Raw genomic sequence first — 24,180 nt, 5'->3', positions numbered from 1 at the left:
TTATAAACGAAAGGGCAAGAAATAAATTGCGGGGGAATTGCTTAAGAAGTTAAGGAGTGAAAGTAGCTTGGACTATGGTGATAATGATAGAGAGAAAAGCAATCAAATGTAAAAGAGTTTGGAGGTAAAATAGTTAGAACTGCTGACAGATTGGATAGCAGGCATAAGGAAAGCGACAGTGATATGGTTTGGCTGTGTCCTTACCTAAATTTTGTAGCTCCCATAACCCCCACATGTTGTGGGAAAGACCTGATAGGAAGTAATGGAATCATGAGGGTGGGTTTTTCCCATGCTGTTCTCATGATAGTGAATAAGTCTCACGAGATCTGATGGTTTTGTAAAGGGCAGTCCCCTGCACTCACACTCTTCCTGCCATCATGGTAAGGACATGTTTGCTTCCCTTGCCACCGTATTTGTAAGTTTCCTGAGGTCTCCACAGCCATGCTAAACTGTGAGTCAATTAAACCTCTTTCCTTTATAAACTACCCAGTGTCAGGTATGTCTTTATCAGCAGCATGATAACAGACTAATACAGAAGGTGTTAGGAACTGGGTATAAAAACGGGATAGATCATTGTGTCCTTGACTGAGATAGAATACACTGAAACGTGTCCAGGATGTGGAGGTGGGAGACAGACAGGTAGTGGAAGGTGGAAGGTGACTTTCACAGTCAGTTTCTTTCCAGAGAGAAGACTGTTCTCTGGTAAGGTTTGTGCTTCTGGGAACATCTCATCAAACGTTCTGCCAGCGGGTTTAGTACTGGAATTTGAATATGGGTTTCTCTTTTCATCAACCAGCTGTGTTGCTGTCAGCTTTTATCTTGGGCTGGACACTTTGGAGTGTTTAACTGAAAGCAATGAAAGGTAAGTCAGGCATGACCAGGCTGCTGCCATAATATCCAGGAAGTCGTATATTGTTAACCCAATTTGAGAGCTGCTTTTTTTCTTTTTTTTTTTTAAATGAATGTGTTTAAAGTACATTTATTTTCAAAACTCTGCCTATATTAAATTCTGTAATCCTGTTTCACACTTTCTGGCTGTGCTTTTTCTGTTTTGTTTTTACCACTTTGCTCTTTCATCTGGCTCAACCTTTGACCACATGGGCTATTTTTTAAAATAACTTTCCATGGGATTTTGGAATGCAGACAAACATGTAATTCTCCTAGTTATGAGTTTCAGATTTTTTAAATGGCAGTCAAACCTATATTTAAGTAATTATCAGAATTAAGAATAAAACAATAACTTTGCATCTCCTGTTAGGATTACAAATTTAATATGCAACATTTTATTTCTCTGTTCATGTTCCAGCCCTACAATACAGTCATCAAGCTAGAAATATGGAAGGCATCATTGAGCCCTTCTTACCCATCTTACCCATCAGCCCATCTGTGAATTATTTAATTCTATTTTCACACCTGAATATTTCTCACATCCATCCTGTTTTCTGCTGTAACTACTCCCTTCTATCCTGAGTCTTTTTTATTCCTTACCCAGACTTTGACAATAGCCTTTCAACTAGTCTCCTTTCCTCTAGTACACCCTCTGAGAAGTAAACAGTGCTTCATGTTACATGAAAATTTTCCTTACCCTACATAAAACTCTTCAATGATGTCCTGTCACCGCAGAATAAAGTGTCCACTTCACGACATGGCACACACAGTCTTTGAAACTCATTCTTGCTTACTTTTGTGGCCCTGAGCTTCTTAGCTCCCAACCTGGATTTCTTTGATCCAGAAACAAGAAACTGTATATTTTCCCATAGCATATTATCTGATTATTATATATTCCTCCATATTGTCCTGCCGTCTTGAATAGCTATCCTTTCCATCTCCCTACATCTAGTGCTGGGACATAATTCATGATTTACATCTCATGTTGTCTTGAATGCTGGCTCCCATAGACACATTAAGCCCCTGAACCAATAATTTGCCTTGCTTTGGTGCTACAACAAACCTGCATCATTATGCCCATTGCTGACTCTGCCATATATTAGGTAATTATATTTTTATGTGTTTTTTCCAATACACTTCTAGCCCCTTGAGGGAAAGGACTATATTTTGCTATCTCTTTCTTATCAAAGTACTAAACAATATATATAATATATATAACTTTCTAGCAATATATAAGTGCTCAATGTTATTAAATGTATTTTTGCTTCAAAACATGGCAAGACTTTATCTGAAAACTGTGATTTTTTTACAGCATAGGAAAATATTCTGCTGATTTTGCTGTTTCAGCTTCATTTGTTCTGCTTTCCTCTCTGTAGATCCATATTATGCATCTACTAGCTCTTTGCTCTCCCATCTATTCTTTTCTTTCTTCATATTCATTCCTGTGACCTTTTTCTTCATTCCGATGTTTACCTATACAACACTGATTTGATGTTTTTGCAGTGGAAGTTCTATGCTTTATTCTTTCTTACGTGGATTTAATTTTACTTTCTTTCCCCCAGGATCTGTTTAGTGGGTTTTTTTTTTTTTTTTTTTTTTTTTTTTATCTGGAGAGAGACTACTTTCGTGGTAGAGACCAGCTGTTTTGTGTGACCTCTTGCCCTGGCCAAGCTTCAGTTATCTGTAAAATGGACACATTAAATGCGCCTACCTCATGGGTTTGTTGTCAGGATTAAATTGAACAAAATGTAAAAAGCACTTGAAACTAAGCACGTTATAACATTGGAAGAAAGGACATATAACCCCACTGCTGATGTTTTCTTCCATTTAAACAGGAATCCAATAGAGAAATACTTCCATCCCTTTTCCTCTCCATCTTTTTTTTCTCCCTTCCAGTTGCCTGAAGGATTGGTTAGGGATAAATTCTCATCCCCTTTTCTTTGTTCCTTTTGGAATTTCCTTGCCTACTTGAAGAGAGCAGACACGTTTTCTTGATTGCTCTTGGTCATAGTTTAAGTTTTTAATGTGTTACTCTGGTTTACTTACTGTTTTTTCTACTACCTTTTCCTTGGTTCAAACTCAGGTGGAAAAAAAAAGCAGTATGTTTGTTGGCTCACCTTAAATTCCCAGTATCTGGTTTATTAGGCTGGCCATCTTAAAGAAAAGAAATTGGAATGCATTGTGAGAGATAAAAATTATGTCTGGAGTTTGAGGCTTATGGTACAGTTGATGTGCATGGCTGTCAGCTGGGGAGGCGCTATGCTAGACAATGGCCACGTGGGAATTTTCCTTTTTTTCACAATAGCTGTAATATATATTTAATACTTCAAGAGTAAATTCTGTAAATGCTTCTAAACTGAGTTTAATGCTTTAAAGAGTAAACTAGGCATTCCAAAATGAGAAGAAAGGATGGTTTGTTTCATGGGAACCTAACTCTACTTTCTATTCCATGTTCAAATATTTATTGTCTTTATTGTGTTGTTTACGGTTCTTGCTGACATTTGAATAACAATGAGTAAAGATGATATCTCATATAGCATACCTTGCTATATTGTTCTTTGGATATGCCTAACTTATAGTAGAGAATTTCTCTGAGCTTGAGGTAATCATTGATGCTTTATGCCTTGCTGACATGCTGGGGAATGGCTTAACCCATGGAGAATGCCAGATGCTTGATAGAAAATCTTCTGTAAACTTGTACACTTGTTTTTCATGTGGCTCATCAATTTAGAAGGTTTTTAGCAGTGTTATGTAGTTTTAAGCCTTTCTTCTTTTTATTGATGCAATTTTCATACCATAAAATTTATTTGATTCAATGCTTTTTGTGTATTCACAAAGTTGTCCAAACCTTACCACTAATTCTAAAACATCTCCATCAGCCCAGAAAGAAGTCCTCGTACCTACTGGCAGTCATTCCTCATTCACCCTGTCCCCAGCTGTGACAACCACTAATCTACTTTCTGTCCCTATGTAGTTTCCTGTTTTGGATGTTTAATACAAATCAAATCATCCAATATGTGGTCTTGTGTCTTCTTTCACTTAGCATAATATTTTTAGGTTCATCTATGTTCTAGAATAAATCATGTCTTCATTCTTTATATGGCTGAATCATAATCAAATGTGTAGGTATACAATATTTTGTTTATCCATTCATCACATGTTTGAGGGAATTTTTGACCTTGGTTTGTCACTGCCAACTTTTTTACCTAAGGACAAATGGTTGTTTCTGTAGCAGTGGAACTGTATGCACCAGCTTCTAAGCCAAGCTTGTCCAATCCATGGTCTGCTGGCCATATGTGGTCCAGGATGGCTTCCATTCAGCCCAAAACAAATATGTAAACATTCTCAAAAGATTATGAGTTTCTGATTTTTAATTTTAGTTCATTAGCTATTATTAGTGTTAGTGTATTTTATGTGTGGTCCAAGACAATTCTTCCAGTGTGGCTCAGGGAAGTCAAAAGGTTGAACACTCCCACCTAAGCAAAGCAACATATTACTTAGCAAACTTGAATAGGATGTACAGGTTCAGAAAAAGCACAGGGAACTAGGTAGATAATGGGAACCAGCCCAGTGCTGACAAGGCTAGTGGTCTGTGAGGATACTAACAGGCAAACTTCTGGCTCCAGTGGGTCCAGGCAACCTCATGTAGCCTAATGGTCCTGGTGAAGCTTGACTTCAAACTATATAGATGCAGCGGGTCTGGTATTACAAGCTAATTTGCACACATTTGCTTGAATTTATGTAACAAAGGTTTCTTCTTTTAACCAACAAAATAACTGAGCTTTTCATATGCTTCTGAAACTAGCGAGGTTCTAGCTATATATTGTTAGGATCAGAACTAGCTTAATAGTCCTAGACCAGTTGCCAAATTCCATTCTGCATCCAGGGCCAAGGAAAGATCATTAGTGGACTTTCTGTGTCTTTTCCAGAGACTCAAAAGTCATGCCCAATAGCTAGTATCAAGTCAGCTCTGGTCTGGTTTAATATAGTATGTGTGAGAAGATTCCCTAAGAGATAACTCAAGGGTCTTCAGGTCAAGGAAATTTATAGCAAGAGGCAGTGGAAAGAGTGTGGCATAGGATTACAGATGCTGTGTCACTAGATATAGCCTGCCCTCAATTCTGTACTCCAAAATGAAAATAAAATTGAAGAAGTTTTGAATATATTAACTGAAAAACAAATGCACCTCGAATAAGCCCTGGTGACTGGAAATGTTATTATTGCAAGTTTCTGACTTTACTATGAAGGTCTCAATACCTTAAATGCTACTTTCACAGAAAGAAGATGTTAGGAGAATATGGTAAATACATAATACCAAAATCAGTTTCTGCTGAGAATTTTTTTCCAATTGAGTTTACCACAGGACATAGATGAGCTAAAATTTGACGGATATATAAGGATCTCAGGAATTAAGGCATTTACAATATATGAGAAAGTAATAGTGAGCAGCTGGTGATATTGAAGTTCTCTGAAAATCTCTTCAAGTGGCAGATCTAGTTACTCATGCAAGCATTGGTAGAGCAATTGGTAACAAGTGACCAGCATTAGCCAAAAGTAACCTCCTGTTAAAAAGTGTCTCCTTAGTTTTCCTATGAATTATAGGCAACTGAAATCAACTTTTTGACATCCTAGATGGTAGGAAACAGTGGGCCATCAAGGGCGGAAGGGAGGCAGGGTGTATTTGATTCAAAACACAAATGCTTTACTCAAATGGGTCCTAGAAAAATGTTTTACATTGAGATAATTGCGCTAGGAGGCAGGAATTAGCTTGTTTTCATAATTCTATTATTTGAGATCAATGTTATGTTTTTATCTCCCACAATTAAAAAAGTGAAACATATAGGAGAACGGAATTGAACTAACACAAATCTGAAAGAATCTAGGCTCTATCTAGTTCACAAGAGTTACTCTAACTTAAATTGAGCAGCATGATACAGTTAGAATACTACAATATTAATCATCAACACATAGTATCAATGTCAGGCACTGCACTAACAATCTGATTTATAGTCATCCATTTAATCCTCATACTAATATCAAGAATAAAATTTCCTCATTTTATTGAGAAAACCAAAGCAGAGAAGCATTTAATATCTCATATTTTATACCAATTAAGTGATAGAACACATATTAAAACTCAGGTATCCCGACCCAAAAGCCCATGTTCTTGTTCATTCTACCATACTCCTTTCTGTAGGATACATTTCAAAGTTAAATTTCTTTGGACTTGTTTCTTAATAGGAAAATTTTTTTTTAATTCCATCTTTATTTCGAGTTGTAAAATGCAAGGGGGTTTAATATTTGAAATGTAATTTCTTGCTCAGAATTTGATATTGAAAAGTATGTTCAAATTTTAAACACCTGTATGTAATTTCCGTCTTTATTATTCTGCAGAACCTCTGATAGACTATGTTGGGAAACCTAGTTATGTCTAGTTTGGATAGAAAAATTATAGAAATCAAGCTTTGTATACAGAATAGACTTTGACTTAATCAATTGGTGTGTTTCTCAGAAGCATTTTAGTGCCTTGTGGGGACAAAATTTCATATTTCCCACTGATAAGCCCAGGAAAATACCCAAAGAACCATGTTTATTATTGGATGAGTGATATCATGAAGTATGAATATGACTTTCCCAACTGTTGACTTCTTCCTATAAGTGGAATGGTTACACCTCTGATCGCCTATGGGCATGATGGGGTAACTGGGGAAAAAGTGTATTACTAAGGTTTACTCTCCTATGGAGAGTCACCAACACTTGTAACACTGGCCTCCTTCCAAGCCTTCAGTCACTCCTATCTTTTGTGAAGAGGAGGCATTCGCCTTGCTTAGGAGTTAGGTTTAAGGAGTTTGGCATGCTCATCCTACTCTCTTCCTTTTGCAAGTTGTCTGTTTAGAACTACCACCCCCTTAACCCATTTATGCCTGAGGTTTCAATTTTTTGAATTTTTGCATGAGTGAAAAATCAAACCTTGGTGATGACCTTGAGCAGTAGGATATAAATAACTCCCACATGCTTAGCATTTCAATAATGAAACACTGGTCATAAGTGGGTTAATTGCTCCATGTTTCCAGGTCTTCCTGGGCCTGCACCGTTGACTAGGGAAGTCTAATTTTGAGATTCAGCATTAGTATTAGTACATCCTTGCCTGTAAGGAAAGCTACACCCTCAGTTACCAATTTTACCTGTAAGCAGCACAATATTTTGGCCTATTTGTATTAATATTAATACACACATTTATATATTTTAACAATGAACTCAAACTTGAATGGAGAAGGAGGGTATCATTTATTGGATCATCTCGAACTCCTCATAGTAATCAAACTAAATAGTGAACATGATTCTTAGTATCTGCCTTAGTCCGTTCAGTGGCTGTAACAAGGTATCATAGACTGTGTGGCTTATAAAGAACAGAAATTTATGCATCACAGTTCTGGAGGCTGGAAGTTCAAGATCAGGGTATCAGCATGATCAGGTTCTGGTAAGGGACTGCAGGTTGCAGACTGCTATCCTCTCCCCATGTCCTTACATACTGGAAGGTGCTGGAGAGCTCTCTTAGGTCACTTTCACAAAGGCACTCATCCCATTCATGAGGGAGGTAATTCACAACCTAATCACTTCCCAAAAGCTCCACCTCCTAAATGCCATTACATTGGAAGTTAGGATTTAAACCCAAAGGATACATTTTGAGAAGACACATTCAGTCCATTGCAGCATCATTGGTGTTGCTGGTGTCATTGGCATAGTTGTTATCATCATCATCTCAGCTGGAACCTTTCATCCCAGTCTGTTTCCTTTTCATTTCAGCCCATTCATTCCTCATAAAGTCATCTTTTGATTTCATGAACTTCTCATATAGTTCTCATATTTTCACAGAATTAGCTTCATGAATAATGGTTTACAGAATGTTCTTATCTTTTATTTATAGTAATCTATACCAATGGTACCCTTTTACTTCTGCAACCTCATGTTCTTTTTCCGTTATTTTTATATTTATAATAAAACCTGAACTTTGTTATAATCTTTGAGCAGTGTCAGTTTTATCTATCACCAGTGTTTGTCTTAGAATATGCAGACTGTATTTAGTTCTGACCTAAAAGTGGAAGATGAGGTGACATGAGAACTTCTGGTGTGATTTCTAAGGAATTATTGGGAAGGAAAATTTAATGTGGCTCAGTTGGACTTGTATGGTATTGTCACCACTCCAGAGAAACAGGATGGACCTCCATCCCAAATTTGCTTTGTATCTAGACTGTTGTGCCACTCTTGCAACAAGAGAATATAAAAAGAGTTAACATTCACATAAAAACACTTTCTAATGCAAGCAGAAAGCCCTCAAACAGATCTGAAAATGATCTGAGAGCCAGAAAATGCCCCATGCTTAGGCTCAAATTTTTCATTGTGGTTAGGGGCTTGGTCTTGGGTAAAGGTTCCCACACAAGGGAAAGGGATTATGTGATTTGAACCTCCGTCTGGAGACAAAGGAGGGAGTGCCAGGGCTTTTTAAATTATTTTATTTTATTTTTTTTATCAGCTTTCTCAGATATGGGGAAGAAGGAGGAAAAAAAGGATAAGGCTTTCAAACTGTCAGCAGTTGGGCATAATAAAAACTGCAGCCAGACTTTTTTTTAACCAATGGGATTGTCCACTGTTTCCATGTCCTAACTTTTACATGGAAGATGTTCATCTTGCATACCGTAAAAGAGAAAATAATTTTACTGTTTATTTAAGCATAATCCATGCAAGGTTATACTTATGAGATTCAAAAGCTGTCATCATCAAAACAACAGTCGAACAAAAGAACTGGGTGAGGTGGAATTTTTGGACAGAAGTTATGCTTAAAATTCTGTCTTATTTTGTGGGAAGGAAGAGAGATATGGAATAGCTAAGGACTCATGTTCGAGATATATAAACTAAATAACTTTGTTAAAATGTAAGAATAATCATTAAACAATAGAAATAGCATGCACAACTTGCAGATCAACCTGGAGAAGAAAAATGAATGAAGAAAGTCAGTCAGGGAACCTGGAGGAAAAGGAGGAGGGATAAAAAGATAAATGGAGAATACAAGTAAGATGGCAGAAAAATAACAGATGTATGCAAAACAAATCCCCCACTTTTATTGTAATTTCATCTGTGAATAAACAAAATCTACTCAAAGGAGAAACTTGTACTTATGTTGACAGGGAGACATGTCCAATGTTACTGACTGCATCATTGTTTGTAATAGCTGAACATTCTAGCAAACTTAAATGCCCATAAGTGTGGAAGTGGATCAATAAATTACAGTATATGCATACCATGAAATACTGTGCAACAATTAAAATTAATGAACAAGATCTACACTTATAAATTAGATAGATTCCAGAAATAATGAAGAGTAAGAAAATAAACAGCTAGTAGAATGATGCATACATTATCGCCACCCTTAATTCATTTTAATTAAGAGTTAATTTAAAAACCATAAATACTATATAGTTTATAATGGATAGACTATGTGTCCTGGAAGTATAAAAAATACAAGCAGGAATAACGCACACAAACTTCAGGATAATAGTTATCTCTGGTGGTGGGGGTGAAGAGAGGGAAGAAGGAAATTAGAAAATTCTTTAACAGGATTCCTAATATTTGGGGCCTTTTTTTGCATTTTTAATAACCAGAAGCAAATATGGCAGCAGGTTAAAGTAATTTGTACATGGATATTGTCATGTTACTCTCTATTTATTTACCCACAAGAAAACATTACATACTTGACCTTGTATAAATTTAAGATATTTCCTATAACACAAAAATATTTTTCAAAATGTGAACAGGATGATAAACGTAAGGCAAGAAAAGGGATGGTAAAGAGCCACTGGAGAAGGACATACAGGAAGTGAAATTGAAAGGGGGCAGCATGTGGTACCCTGGCCTTGATCACATGTTAAGGAATGGATCCAAGGAACTGGAAGAATTGGACTTCCACTGTAATGAGTGGAACTGAAAAGAAAAAGGGAATAGAAAGAGGCAGGCATATCGACTTGGCTCATCTGTAGAATGAGAAGTTTCACATCCGATGAGTTCTATTTTCTAGATAAATCTGAAGTTCAGGTTGACTACTCGAAGACTGAGAAAGGTAACAGAATGTGGAGGTCAAGATGGTTAGAAATTTGAAGACAAGAGAGAAAGTTTGAAATGGTTGCTGGGGGCAGTGAGAATGAGAACTGAATGGGTAAACAAGCAGTTATGTTTGTATGGTGTGCATGAGTGTGAACCTCTATTTTTAGCATTCCCAGTTGACCTGGGTGTAATTTGCTGAGCTGTTATCAGCAGCCCAGACTTGGACATAGAACTATACAAATTTCCACAGAGTCAATCACAGTTGAGATTTTGCCAGTCATATATGATAATCACAAGTTAGTTTAGCATATTGACAAGAAAATAGCTAAAGTAATAGATCAAGAACTTAATCTGGATAGAGAGGAAACTAAAAATGTAAGAGGGAGGACAGAAAGACCATAGTAAAACAGAAAAATATAAATTAAAATATTTCACAATCTCTCTTCTGAACAACCACTACAACACTTTGGTGTATTTCCTCTGAGTCCTTAAAAGTTATGTGTGTATATATGTGTATATATATGTGTGTGTGTGTGTGTGTATATGTATATATATAAATAAAATATTACATAGGAAGAGAGAGACATAGATATATGTATGTGTACATATATACGAATACATATACTCACATATGTACCATATACATATTTATTTTGTAAGTAAAAAAGAATATTATACTATAGCTAATACTTTATACCTTTTAAAATTGTATGTGACTATTCTTCCAAATTGATAAATATTCAACTAGCATTGATTTAATGAACATATAATATTGCATTTGAGGGAAGTAAAATAATTTATTAAATTTATGTTCTACAATAAAAATAATTTAAATTATCTAATGCATTTATGTTATCAGTTGTTTGCTCTCATTAAATGCTGTTTTAATAATCAATTTGAGATTCAATCTTTCATATATCTGAATTACTTTCTTAGAATACATTTCTAAATGTAGAATTATATCAAAGGGTTAGCACATCTTAACTACAAATTGTGCTCTAGGAAGTTTTTACGTATATATAAACACATATATATATTTATTTTCAAATATATATACACATATATATTTGATAAGTTGCCTTTGAAAATTCTTTAGAACTCTCTAGGAGAGAAAGGTTTATAGTAACTCAGAGTACAAGTGTTGGGACCAATAAGTGACTTTTTCTCTATTCCTTCAGAGACTGAGAGTCAGATATCATAAGGATACAATGAACACTGAACTGAACTTAATTCAGTTCCATAAATTCCAGTCTGTTAAACATCCTGAGACTCAACACAACAAGGAACAATCAGTTCACATTTCCTCCCTTGGTTCAATTCTTTATTTTTGAGAATGATACAATATTCTTTCTGCTACCCAAGTCAATCACTTTATAGTTATTTTCCCTCCTGCCTGTCAACATCTAGTCAATTTTCCTGACCACATAAGCCATTCATCTAGCAAAAATATATTGGGCTGACCACGCAACAAGCATTTTGCAAGGTTTGGGAAATAACGAGATGTTCGATTATACAAAATGTATACTCTCTCTTCAATTTCTACAGAATTTACTATGTGTGTTGCCCTTTCAACCTTAAGACACACGGGCTGTGGCAGGCAGATAAGTTTCCCAGAAAACAGATTCCAAGATGGAGATTTGTGTGCAGGTGGTTTATTGGGGAGTGCTCTCAGGATAAACAAGTATCACCAAGGGAGGAAAGTAAGATTGGGCACAGGGCTATGTTGAATGGTGATGCATTGCAACAGGGGTGCTAGCCAGTCCCAAAGAGAGAGCTCTACAGCTAGAATAGCCTTTCAGAGGTATACTCAATGGAGGCAAGGGGGCTGGGATTCTGCATCTCCCCATGGAGCAGTCATTGAATTTATATTGCCCCCAGAGAGACAGAGTAACTTTGAACAAGGCAACTACCTTAGGCCAAGGACAATTCTTGTGGAGCATTCATCTGTGAGCAATCAGAGGGCAACACTCTTGAGAAATTGATACCTAGACCCTAAAGAGACAGAATCTGAGAAGCCATGCTAACTTGGATTAGTGAGCTGAGCTCTGGTTCTTGGGGAACATCAGGAAGAGCAGCTGTTAGGTGTGGGTTTAATACCTGGGTGATGGGTTGATCTGTGAAGCAAACTACCATGGCACACGTTTACTTATGTAACAAACCTGTGCATTCTGCACATGTACCTGGAATTTAAAATAAAAATTGATTTTCAAAAATGCTTTGGGCTCAAAATATAAAGAGAAACCACCATATATATGTAAACAAAGAACTTGCTTATGTCCAAAGCTTATATCATCAATTGAATTGTAAACACTTGACAACTACAGAAGATATGTTAAACTTCTGTTTACTCATAAGTCTAGCATAATGTTTCATAAGTATTAGTTGCTCAATAATACCTGCTGTTTAATTTGACAAAATCCTGCCTCTTAGTTTTATGAAGCACTACCTGTCCCCACATTTACTTTCTCACCTATAGCTGCCGTATTAGTCTAAGCATTCATAATTTCTTGCCTGGACTATTGCTTGAATCTTATAAATAATTCTTACATTTTACCTCTTTGATAAAATCTCTCTGGCATAACACAAACATGGTAGACTATATCTTTATGGTTAATCAGTGTGGTTACTGAACTTTAAACATAATATCTTATAGTGAAGCCATGTAGTAAATAGGAACTTTCTCCTCTTGTATGACCTACATATTTACATGATTTGGTTTTATGCATCTGATGCAAGGCCTGTGTTCTCTAACCCTCTTTGTTTAGCACTGATGTACAAACATGTGGTCTTATAGATGAATAGTTACATGAATGTGCTTCATGTAAAGTCTCAGGGTAAAAGCTGAGAGACCAGATAAAGCTGAAGCAATAGATATTAGGGGCAACAGCCATACAAGTTTTCTGGCCCAAGTCTGATCAAGAGGTATGGCCCTTAGGGACCAACCCTACTGCTTTCCTATAATTTTCTTCTTAAAATCCTAGTTCTTCAGCTTTTCTCCCCAAAGATCAGAAGCCACAGCTGTGTCAGTTCTCTGTTAATAGGGAAGATGATACTTAGAAAACCCAAAGAGAGGTACATGTGCTACCCTCCAGGAGGCAGATGAGTCAGGGTATGTGTGGAATCCAATGTACACTCTGAGTTGACTCTGCAAAAATTCAAAATTGTATCAATTTCTCTATGCTCCAAGCATTTACATGTTTGGAGACACAGCATATAAATTTTCCATCATCTGTTTGATCAATAAAATTGCTAAATTCATTGTATTTCTGTTTCTTTTTCTCATTTTATCTTCCTCCATTAATTATTTTAAGATACTCCTTGCCTGTTATGAACCAGACACCATATCAATTGCAGTTACAATCAACATCTCAATGTTGACATCTATCCTTATTCATGATTATTTCAATTAAACAGTAATTGAGACTCAAAGAGATTTTGAGTTTTACCAAAGGTCACATTTCTAGTAAGTTAAAGAAATGAAAAAGTATAGAATAGTTCATACTTTGGCCAATGCCCCATCCTGTCTGTCCACAGACATCTGGAAGGGAAATTATCTTTGTGGTCCAAAAATATAAATGAAATATGTGCCCAGTCGTTTGGTACTCTAGGGACCTGCTTTAGATCTGCCCATTCTAGAATCTGCCTGCTCCATCAGGGCAGAGGACTGCTAAGTGAGTGTCCTTGGGTTGGCAGGTGAGAAAGAGGAAGCCCTATCTGGAACAAAGCAATGTAATAACAATGTCAGACATGAATTACACCTTACACATGTTCCATTATAGATATCTGCCACAGACAATGCTGACTTCTTAAAAAATATCACAAGTGGGTGACCGCTATTATACAAAGCTCTGTGAAATGGAATGACTAATCTATAAACATAAGCATGAGATTGAATAAAATATATATAAAGAAATATATGCAATATTAATTTAGCATAGACAGTATCATATCCCATAGACCTTCTTGCACAATGCAGTGACACACCACTGTGTTATTAATGCTTTGGAAAAATTTATTTATTCTATTCCATTAGTGTATTTTAACAAACATTGCTCTGGGACAGTATGCCTGCCAATTTATGTTTATGAGACTGTCAACATAATTTACATGCAGACAAAAATGTGATACAATATTGCCAATGCAGAATCGCCTTGTCAAATGATATTGTCACAAAAAAAATGAAACAGTACCCCAGCTGAGGAACCAAGCATATTCATCACTGTTGGCTGCAGAGAATTTGAGGTGACACACTGAAATACATTTAATGCCTTTTTTTCATGCATCAAATGAATAAAAAGTGAATGAATGAGGTACTTCTGACTGCCATATACTGTGCAAAAGCAAATAGATTTCTTGTTTCCCTCAGAAAAAAAATAAAAATAATACATGGGTTCCCGAAATAGTTGACAGAATTATATTTATTATTCATTTGGAAAACTGAGTATGCTACAAAAATCACAATGGTTCTAAAGTGTTTGGCTGCAATGATTGAGACTGTCATGGAAGGAGATGATGGCAAACTGAGAGTTCCTAATCCACGCAGGATGAAGAGTAGGGGCAGTGTGGAAGGATGGTAGATATTTGGCCTAGGACCTTGTGTTAAATAATACAACAGATTTTAATGAGACTGCTTTTTCTAGAAGGTGAATAATTAGATGTATGAACCTGTCTTTTCTCCACTTTGACAACTCCAAGGCTCTAAGGGCATGGTTTCTGGACACTGGTAGGTTCAAGTCCCGGTTTGAGCTGTACATAACTGAGCTTCAGTAGTATGTGAATGCTTCAGTGAAAAGGTTTTCCAATTTTCCCTGTGCTGATGGCTTGTAAGCTCTAGAGAGTTCACTGGCCAGGAGAACATCCAGCTTGGTTACAGGGAGGCCAACCAGGAAGAACACAGAGCTTTACCAGTCTTGAAGGATTTGTTCTCCAGGTACTACCTTTGCTCACTGATGAAAAGCCCTCTGTGCTGGAGGCATCTTCCTTGCTCTGGGCCATATCATCAAAGGTGAGCCAAGTATACCTATAGCCTGTCTGCCACAAGCCTGCTTGGTACCAAGGGACCAAGCACCCTTGTTCTCAATATAGACCTCCTGTCTCATAGGAATTCCTAAAGTAAGAGCATAATGGCACTAGTAAACCTCCTGTTGTTAGAACATATGTGCTTAGAAGTTATGTTTTTAAGAGGAAAAGAAAGAAATATCCTGGGTTCAGGAACAATGAAAGGAGTTCACGTTCAAGGTTCACAATCCGCATGGTGCTGGATTAGCAGCAAATTAAGGACCCTGAGTGCTTTCCTGAAGCTTTAGTTTAACAAATGTATGAGTAACCAAAGACGACTGGGGGAGCGCTTTGTGTAGGGGTAGGGAAAACGTGCACAACTTGAGTCTGAAGCCCTACTCTGCCACATACTCCACAAAAGACACTCTGATCCTTAGTATCTTCATACATAGAATAGGACTAATAATTACCTCACAGTTTTGTTGTGACAATTAAATAGGAAACTGTCCACTCACATGAAATGCCTAATATTCAGCCATTTTCTATGTACCAAAAAATAAAAAATAAAAAACTGGCAATAGCATGTAATTCACCTAGTATGGTCCCAAACATACAATAAATGCTTACTGGATACTAGTTTACTAAATATAACACGTTAAACGTTGAAGAAACTATGCAAAAGAAAAACTTTAATGCATTAATATATTACTACTACTGCTACTACCACTATTACTACCACTAGCCTGCTGGTCTTCGTCAACGATATTTGAAACGGAATCTTAAATATAACATTCCAAATGTCTCAGTACCATGTAAGGCATGTGATGAAACATGAGATAGTCTATCTCAATATGGATTTAAATTTCTGTAGCATATATATAGAACTTTGACTATTTATCTTTAGGCTCCATGAACATATGAATTTCTATGAGAAAACATTTTTCCTGAAATTGACCTCTACTTCAAGACATTGAAAACCCTGTTTAAGCTGATGCCTCCCATTAGGTAGAACGGAACTTGTCATTTTGCATTTTACACTCTCATTGACAGTATTGTCCAAACAGCAGCTGGCTTCTGCAATTCACACTGAAATTTTACTGCAAATTAATAGCTGGGCGGAATAAATAGTGGCATGATGATGTGGGTGCCCAACACACCATTAGGAGTGAAGGCACAGACAGAGCTTCTGAGTGAGAGTTCCCAAGCCCAAATGCATATCCAATTCATTAGTTAAGGGGGAGAGGAAAAGGGCAGGGTATGAAGAGGAAAAGTAATGAAAGAAAGAGACATCGAGACAGGGAGTAGATAGAGGAAGGAGCAATAATATAATGGAGAAAAATTACTGTAGAAGAATAGGATGATGCATCGTTAAGAGTAGCCCACACCTGCTGGGTCTGAGCGAGGAAAGTGTGTGCATTAGGCACCAGTTGGAATGAATTATATGACACTTTTTCTTTGGCCAGAAAAATTTCTTTCTGACCCCAGCTGGTGATTGCCCTGGAGAATGAAGATGACTATCTCTTGCCATTTTGATCTCTGCATTGAATATTACCATTTCTATCCTTACCGAAGATTTAAATCCATTTTAAAGAAACTGTATTCATCAATTTATCTGAATAACTTGTAGCCTAATGTATACGTGATAGTTTGGGGTGACAAAGGCAGAATTTAAAACAAAGAAAAAGTGCTCTTTCATGCCCCACTGGCATGACAAATTAAATTATATTTCATCTTGTTTTAATTGCATGGAGTGATACACATATTGGTCAAAACTACTACTGAATTTGATAAATCATTGAGTCTGGAAATTTTCACTAAAAATGCAAATAGATTCAGATGATATGCTCCAAGCATATTTGCACCTAAATCAGAAAATTTATCATCTCCAGAAAGACCATTGAAATGTAGAGTCAGATATAAGCTCAGCTGAGATAATTATAGCATCAGATGCTAAGAGCCAAATAAACTATGTAAAATAATATGAACTTTTTAAAGCCAATGCAAATATGCCAAAACTAAAAAATGTCTCTGAGTGACAGAACTTTCACACAGCCTTCACTATATCAGTCAATGGGCTTAGATTGTGGCTTCCTATATTATCTGGTGCTCTGGCCTTAGTACAGAAAGTGGAATCACAAATGAGATATGCATTTCATTGTGGTCCTACCTACCACTATATTGACAACTAGAATCAATGTGTTCCTAAAAGGTACTATTGCACTATTGGTGAATGGCTCAGATGAGAGTTTTGACACACAGACCAAAATGAGTTTATATAGAGATTTACATAAAATCTATGCTATAAAATTTATTTTAAAATAAATTTATGTAAATACAAATTATTTAAAGAAAAATATTAAATTTATTGCATGTTAATATGTCAAAATATGTCAAAAATTGTGTGAAAATTGTGACTTTGTTCCCTGAGTGATTAAAGTTTGCCAAACAGGAGTTTAGATGAAGGCAGAAGTGGCTGTTGGCCAAATCTCCAGATGGTTCAAATCTAAGAGGGATGGAGCCAATGTCTGATAAGGGAGCCTTGATGGAGGGGGGAGCACTAGGCTGAAATTAACAAGAATAAATTAAAATAGTATAAATGTAATTTTTTATATTTTAGTTATGAAACGTCAGAACAAGCATGAGGTCATGGGGCCTCTCTTTACTACAATTGATATGAAAATAATTTATTAATATTATAAAGGTCTTGTCATCGTGCTGGTCTTCAGCATATAAATTATATTTGTCTAACTTTCTAGTTTCACCTTCTATCAGTATAGCTCAATACGAGTCAAGAACTTCCTAGAAGCATAATTTAGGATCTAAACTGAAGAACATAATGGAGAGAAGGGCAGTGTTTTTCCTACTCCAAAAAGAGAGACAGGAAAATAAAATCAAGCCCTGTCATTTCAATCATTTGTTTGATATTGGTGGTAAAATAAAATGTTTTTAGTTCCCCATCCTTTTATAACATGGAATCTTCTTTTGTCCTATACTTCTATCTCTCTTTTTGTCTGTGTAATCTTGGAATTTATAAATATGCCATTTTTAATATATCATTGATTTGACAATGTATTTTAAGACTTAGACTTAGTTTTTTAACTAGTTACAAAATTTTTTACTTTTATTGGAAATGGGTTTTCTTCCACCTCTTTATGTTGTAACATCTGCATTTCTTACTTTTGGCTTCTATGTCTTCTTCATCTCCTTATCAGAAGGCTATGTCTTCAAGAGCGTGTTTATGTGCACACAGGCACCTGTATGTTTTGAGTGTACTTGCCTGATGGAAGATCTGAGCTTTTGCACATCTAAAAATGTTTTCCTATACCTTTCTACATAAAGCAAAAATCAAGAAGTCTGGGTAAAATAATCTCAATTTACAAAAATGTTTCTTCAAAATCCTATCAAGTCTCATCTATTATTATCTGACTGTTGGTGTTAAAGAGCAAAAATTCAATAATTTCGTTACTTTAAGACACTATATTTCTAGTTTTGTCTTTTCCCCGCTAATGAATTCAAATTTTGGTTAATAAGTTTGTAGGTATTTTAGCTGATCATGCCTGTAATGTTGTGAGACTCTTCAATCTACGTAGGTCTTTCTTTAGTTGAAAAAATATGTTTGTATTTTGCCCTCCCTGCTACCTGTTTGGTAATTAATTAGTTTTATCTTGTGTTGCCATTCCCTGCCTACCATATTTATCATGTTTTTATTTTTTTTTTTAACTTTGTTACCCTATGGCTTTGCACTTTAAGATTTTTTTTGACGGAGTCTCACTCTGTCACCCAGGCTGGAGTGCAGTGGTGCGATCTTTGCTCACTGCAACCTCTGCCTCCCAGGTTCACGCCATTCTGGTGCCCAAGCCTCCTGAGAAGCTGGGATTACAGGTGCATGCCATTATGCCAGGCTAATTTTTGTATTTTTTTTTTTTTAGTAGAGACGAGGTTTTACCATGTTGGCCAGGCTGGTCTCGAACTCCTGACCTCAAGTGATCTGCCTGCCTCAGCCTCTCAAAGTGCTGGGATTACAGGCGTGAGCCACCGTCCCAAACCTCATTTTGAGATATCTAAATTGTTTTTTCTACATGACAGGTTAAATTGCTGCATCATCACACCTACCGCCTCTGCCTCATGACCCTCTTTGTGCTCTCAGACTTCTTGAGAATCTCCCTCATCTCTCTTTTCATAAGACGTTACCTGTTACCTCTCCAGCACATCACATTACTCCCTCTCCTTATAGTTTTAATTTCTGTTTTATAAAGAGTAATCTTTCACGCTAAGAAGAAAGACAGTTTCCTACAATTTTCTTCTGGAACTTAGAATATAACATCTTCAGAAATCTTCCCTAGCTTCTCCTGTGTCTGAAGTTGTTTATTTTGGCCGCATAAAGAACCTTCCTCACACACACAATTTCTCCTCTTCTCATCCTTGAGCCAGTCAAGAATAATTCACAGCCATTATTTGTCAACAGAATATGCAGCTTGTCTCCTTTCACCAAATTTATAATTGCCTATTCTCTATCAAGGGAAAGGAATTACTACCATTGCAACTGTATTAAGATTTTTTTAAAAAATTAGAAAAAATTAAGAACACTTAGGGATTGTATTAGTCTGTTTTATAAACTGCTATAAAGACCTGCCCAAGACTGGGTAATTTATAAAGGAAAGAGGTTAATTGACTCACAGTTCACCATAGCTGGGGAGGCCTCAGGAAACTCACAAGCATGGCAGAAGGCTGAAGGGGAAGCAAGGCACCTTCTTCGCAAGGTGAAAGGAGGCAATACCAAGCAAAGGGAGAGAGCCCCTTATAAAACCATCAGTTCTCATGAGAACTCACTCACTATCACGAGAACAGCACGGAGGAAACTGCCCCCATGATTCAGCTACCTCCACCTGGTCTCTCCCTTGACACGTGGGGATTTTGAGGATTACAATTCAAGATGAGACTCAGGTGGGAACACAAAGCCTAACCATATCAAGGATCAACCTTGATACATCTTTCTTGCTATATTCTGATATATTAGCAAGTCCTGTGGGTTTAACCCTGTAAATATATCATTAATATCTTCACTTCTGTCCTGCCATCATAATAATCTAAGGCACCATGATTTCTTATTTGAACTGTCTAGGTAGTCTCCTAATTTGTTTTTCTATATCTACTGTTCTCTTGCCCAAAACGACCTTTTAAAACTGCAAATGAACTTTTGGCTCCCCAGGTGAAAATTCTTCAAGAACTTGCCATTGTTCTTAGGATGAAAAATCAATTAACTTCACATCATCTACAGGATTCTTTATATTCTAGCACTTGCTCCAATCACCAGACCCGTCTGGTGCTCTCCCTGTCTGAGCTTTTTCCCAGTCCCCTAAATAGAACCTGTTCCTTTCTGCCACAGGATCTTTGCATTTAGAGTTTCTTCTGCCAGGAAGCTCCCTACCTCCACCCTATACAAAACACTCTGTTAACACACAGACTCCAGTCTGTCAGTTCAAATGACATACTTCGGGGAAGACACTTCCTTGAGATTCGAGGTAAGAATCAATGCCCCTCTCACCTGTTCCTAGACTACACTCTCATTTTCCCTTATAGTACATTTCACAGTGTCAACTATACTCCTGCCATTATTTCACTGTCAGTGTCTTTCATCTCATTAAAAACCCTATGCCATAGTGACTGTTTCTGTTTCAATCAACATTTGTTGAATTCATTATTGAATCTCTGTGTCCTCTTCTCAAAGATACAGTTGGAAAACAGGTTAAAGTGCAGAATTCCTGATTCAATCCCTTATTTCAAGTAGGCTTTTAGCAAATTCTTGCATTCTCTATTGAAATGGCATCTGATGTTTGAAAAATTGTAATTCCTACCATACATTAGAAACAAGGTTCTTCAGCCTTGCCCACTATGACTTATATCTAAGGATTCACGTCCAGAATGTTGGCTCCACCAGGTTACTGCCCCAGACACAGTCAACTTTGGATCTAGTGAGACTTATATCAAAAGTCACCTCCCTGCTATTGATAAACTGGCCTCTTCAATTCACTGCATTATATCTCCCTGTTTTATTTTCTTCTTCATAACTAATAATTTATTGGTATTATTTGTCTGGCTCCTCCACAAATTTCTTTAGCATAAGGGACCTACCTCTGTTGTTTCCACTGCATTCAATCACAAAGTACAACTGGAGAAAACCAGACTAGAATGAGAGATATAGGATCATCATAACATCATCAACAAAACCTGGCTTAATTTGAAGCCGCTTTGTGCTCTCTTTGGTTTCCTCTAACCATGCTAATATTAACAAAGAGAAGCACTTTTCCAATGCATTCATACCATCCTACACAGACCCAGATCATGGGCCCAAGCTAAGATATATTCATGGAATTATGCTTGCAAGGGGAAGAAAATGACAAGAAGCTGGAGACTTTCTCTGATCTATTCATGTATTTTTCCCTTCAAGGCACCGGGGGAGGCAGAAGAGCAGGAGAGGTGACAGCTGACCAGAAAGAGTATGGTGCTGCAGCCTGGGCAACCTGTCATGGAAAGGTACTATAGCTGCAGGTCTCAGAGCTCTCCAGAATCACTTTCATGAACATGTTTGGGAAAGAAGTTATGAAATAGAGGCAAGAGCGTGTTACAGGTAGGAGTCTTTTTTGGGGAACAATACGATTGTCCTCTTCTTAGAAATAGCTCTTCTGGCCATGATCCCTTCTTTCTCCTACCAGAACTGCTTAATCCTGTTGCCTGAGCCTTTGAGCCTGCAGATTATCCATCATGTGACTAAGAATGAGATGACACCTGTACAGATACATGATTTGCCTCTCAGCTGTTTAGCTGTTTCTACAGGAAGCCTGAGCCATTAAGGTATTCTCAGGGCAGGAATGACCTAGAAGAGATGGAATGTAAGCTCAAGACAATAAGATGGGGGCCTGGTCAAACACCCTTCCTTATGTGAACTAGGAATCTTGGTTATAGCCCACGTTTTTCCTTCTTCTCTGAACCCACGTAATTGTTTTGGTTTAAGAGGCTCATCTATGAGAATTCTGTATCAAAATTATTGCAGGGAGAATAGACCTCTTCCATTACCTAGAACAAAAGTTAGTACTTTCCCCTATTTCTTCTCTTTTCTTTCTTTTGTACTTCCTATTACTTTTGGTGCTGTAGAAAGATTTCTCTGTCCAAAAAGATGTGAAATATTCCAGACATATTGCACCAAGGGTGTGTGTAGCACAAAATCAACTTGCCTTGAGCTTCTCTGATATATAGCCAATGTTTTAATGTTCCCATTTATGCCGATCCATAATACATCTTCATAGTATTGGCTTAATCACAAATGACAAGGGTGGAAAATGTAATAAAGACAGGGGCACATTAATCTACTTTGTATGAAAATGTGGAAAGGTAATCCAATTTTGAACTGCTTGCTCTTACAAAATATATAAAAGTTTGCACAATTTCTGCATCTTAGTTGGGGAGATGGTGGTTAATCCTAAAGAGCTATATTTCAGGTAGAGTCCTCGGTCCCTTACATATAAGCACAGAGGTAGTGGCCCATACTGAGAAATAAAGGTAGGGACTCTGGGGAGTGAGTTGCCTGATGGAAGCCTGTATATCAGGCAATATTCAGGAGTGTCCATTCCTTGTGGGTCTTAGACAGAGATTCCAGTGTTAGGGATGTTGTTGTGTCTTCCCCTGCACAGCCCCTAAGGCTAGCTCATATGAAAAGTAATTCTGCCTCTGCTCTCTAAAGACAAGCTGGAGTTCATATGGTGAAAAATCCATAGAACGGAGGTAGACTCAGCTAAAAAGTGTGTTTCTAGCAGGGGAGTTGGTGTGAGGGAGAGAATAGTTATGATGAAGTCAGGCTTGTCTTAAACCACAACTGATGTCATTCCAATCACTGTGTGTGTCTGCACTTGTGGGTTGTGTGCATGGCATGCATGAATGTTGATGCATCTGCAGTGCTCTCACCTAGCAGAGAAGCATAAGAGAAATGTGAGCTCTGGACTTAAAGAGCGTGAGTGTTAATATCATCTTCTATTTGCTCTATGACATGGCCAGTAGTCCAACTCCTCTGAATCCCAGTTTCTTTATCAGTAAAATAGATATTGTACTAGTTATCTCTTAGGATTAGTAGAAATACAGGACCCGGCAATTCTATTCTTAGGTATCTACCCAAGAGAAATAAAAACAAAACATAGGCAAAATGTGTACAAAAACTTGTACATGGATGTTCATAGCAACATTATTCACTATAGATAAGAGGTGGAAACAACCCAAATGTCTATCAACTGACAAATGCATAAACAAAATGTGGCTTATTATTGAAATAAACAATGGAAAATTATTCAGCCATTAAAAGGAATGAAGTACTGATGCATGCTACAGCATGAATTTGCCTTTAAAACATTACGCTAAGTGAAAGAATCTTGTCACAAAAGACCACGTATATGATCCCTTTGTATGAAATGTCCAGAAAACAGAAAGATGTAGTGACAAATGAGATTCATGGTTGGCCTAAATTTTTTTCAGTAAAAGCAACTTTCCTTCCTGTTTAAGGAGGTTCATTTTTTCTTTCTTGTGAACTTATAATGGTTTTCCTGCCACGTTCTTGCCTTACAAAGGGCTTCTGATTCTCCTCAGGACATATCTCCACCAAGGTTTTTCTCTTCCTCAGCTATAACCAGTATCACGTCCTAGCAAGTGACTCCCAGAAGATGAGGTTCACAAAGAGACCTATAAAAAATTACAGTACACACCAAAATAATCGCATGGTTTTTCCAATTTATATCAATAGAATCCATGTGTGTGGGAATAGATCCTAAGGCTGTTGGATAATGATGAAAGGAATATAATATTGGACTGAGGATCTGGGAACGATCCTGCTAGCTTGTTTGCTGAGCTGACTAAAAGCTGGACATGAAATTGACCTAAATTATGTTAAATGGAAATGCTAAAAATCCCCTGGCATATTGTAAAGGAAAATATCTATTGGCTTAGGAAAACTAGAATGCTAGAGTAGATTTTATTATGTAAAAACATGCCCTGTTAGTGTATCCCCTAGAGGACACATTCTTCACCAGTGCTTTGAAAAATATGTTGACAAGCAGTCCCCTTGCATCCTTGAAGGACTCTGTGATAGATCTATTAAGTACATGAGGATCGACAGAGGAAATTATTGCCATTGAAACTAAACTCCCCAAAGCC

General features: G+C 37.0%; 1 long non-coding RNA gene across 1 annotated transcript; it reads left to right on the top strand.

Moving 5' to 3' along the window:
• Positions 1 to 386: 386 nt before the first annotated feature.
• On the top strand, positions 387 to 23,330 carry LOC112605398. The gene is made up of 3 exons (XR_003115406.1): positions 387 to 415; positions 685 to 862; positions 21,434 to 23,330. It is a non-coding gene; the product is annotated as an uncharacterized LOC112605398 (long non-coding RNA).
• Positions 23,331 to 24,180: the final 850 nt, after the last annotated feature.

Source organism: Theropithecus gelada, chromosome 13 (assembly GCF_003255815.1).
Source record: "Theropithecus gelada isolate Dixy chromosome 13, Tgel_1.0, whole genome shotgun sequence".
Lineage (NCBI taxonomy): Eukaryota > Metazoa > Chordata > Mammalia > Primates > Cercopithecidae > Theropithecus > Theropithecus gelada.
Note: the sequence above shows the minus strand (reverse complement) of the source record. Positions and strands in the feature narration are given on the sequence as shown.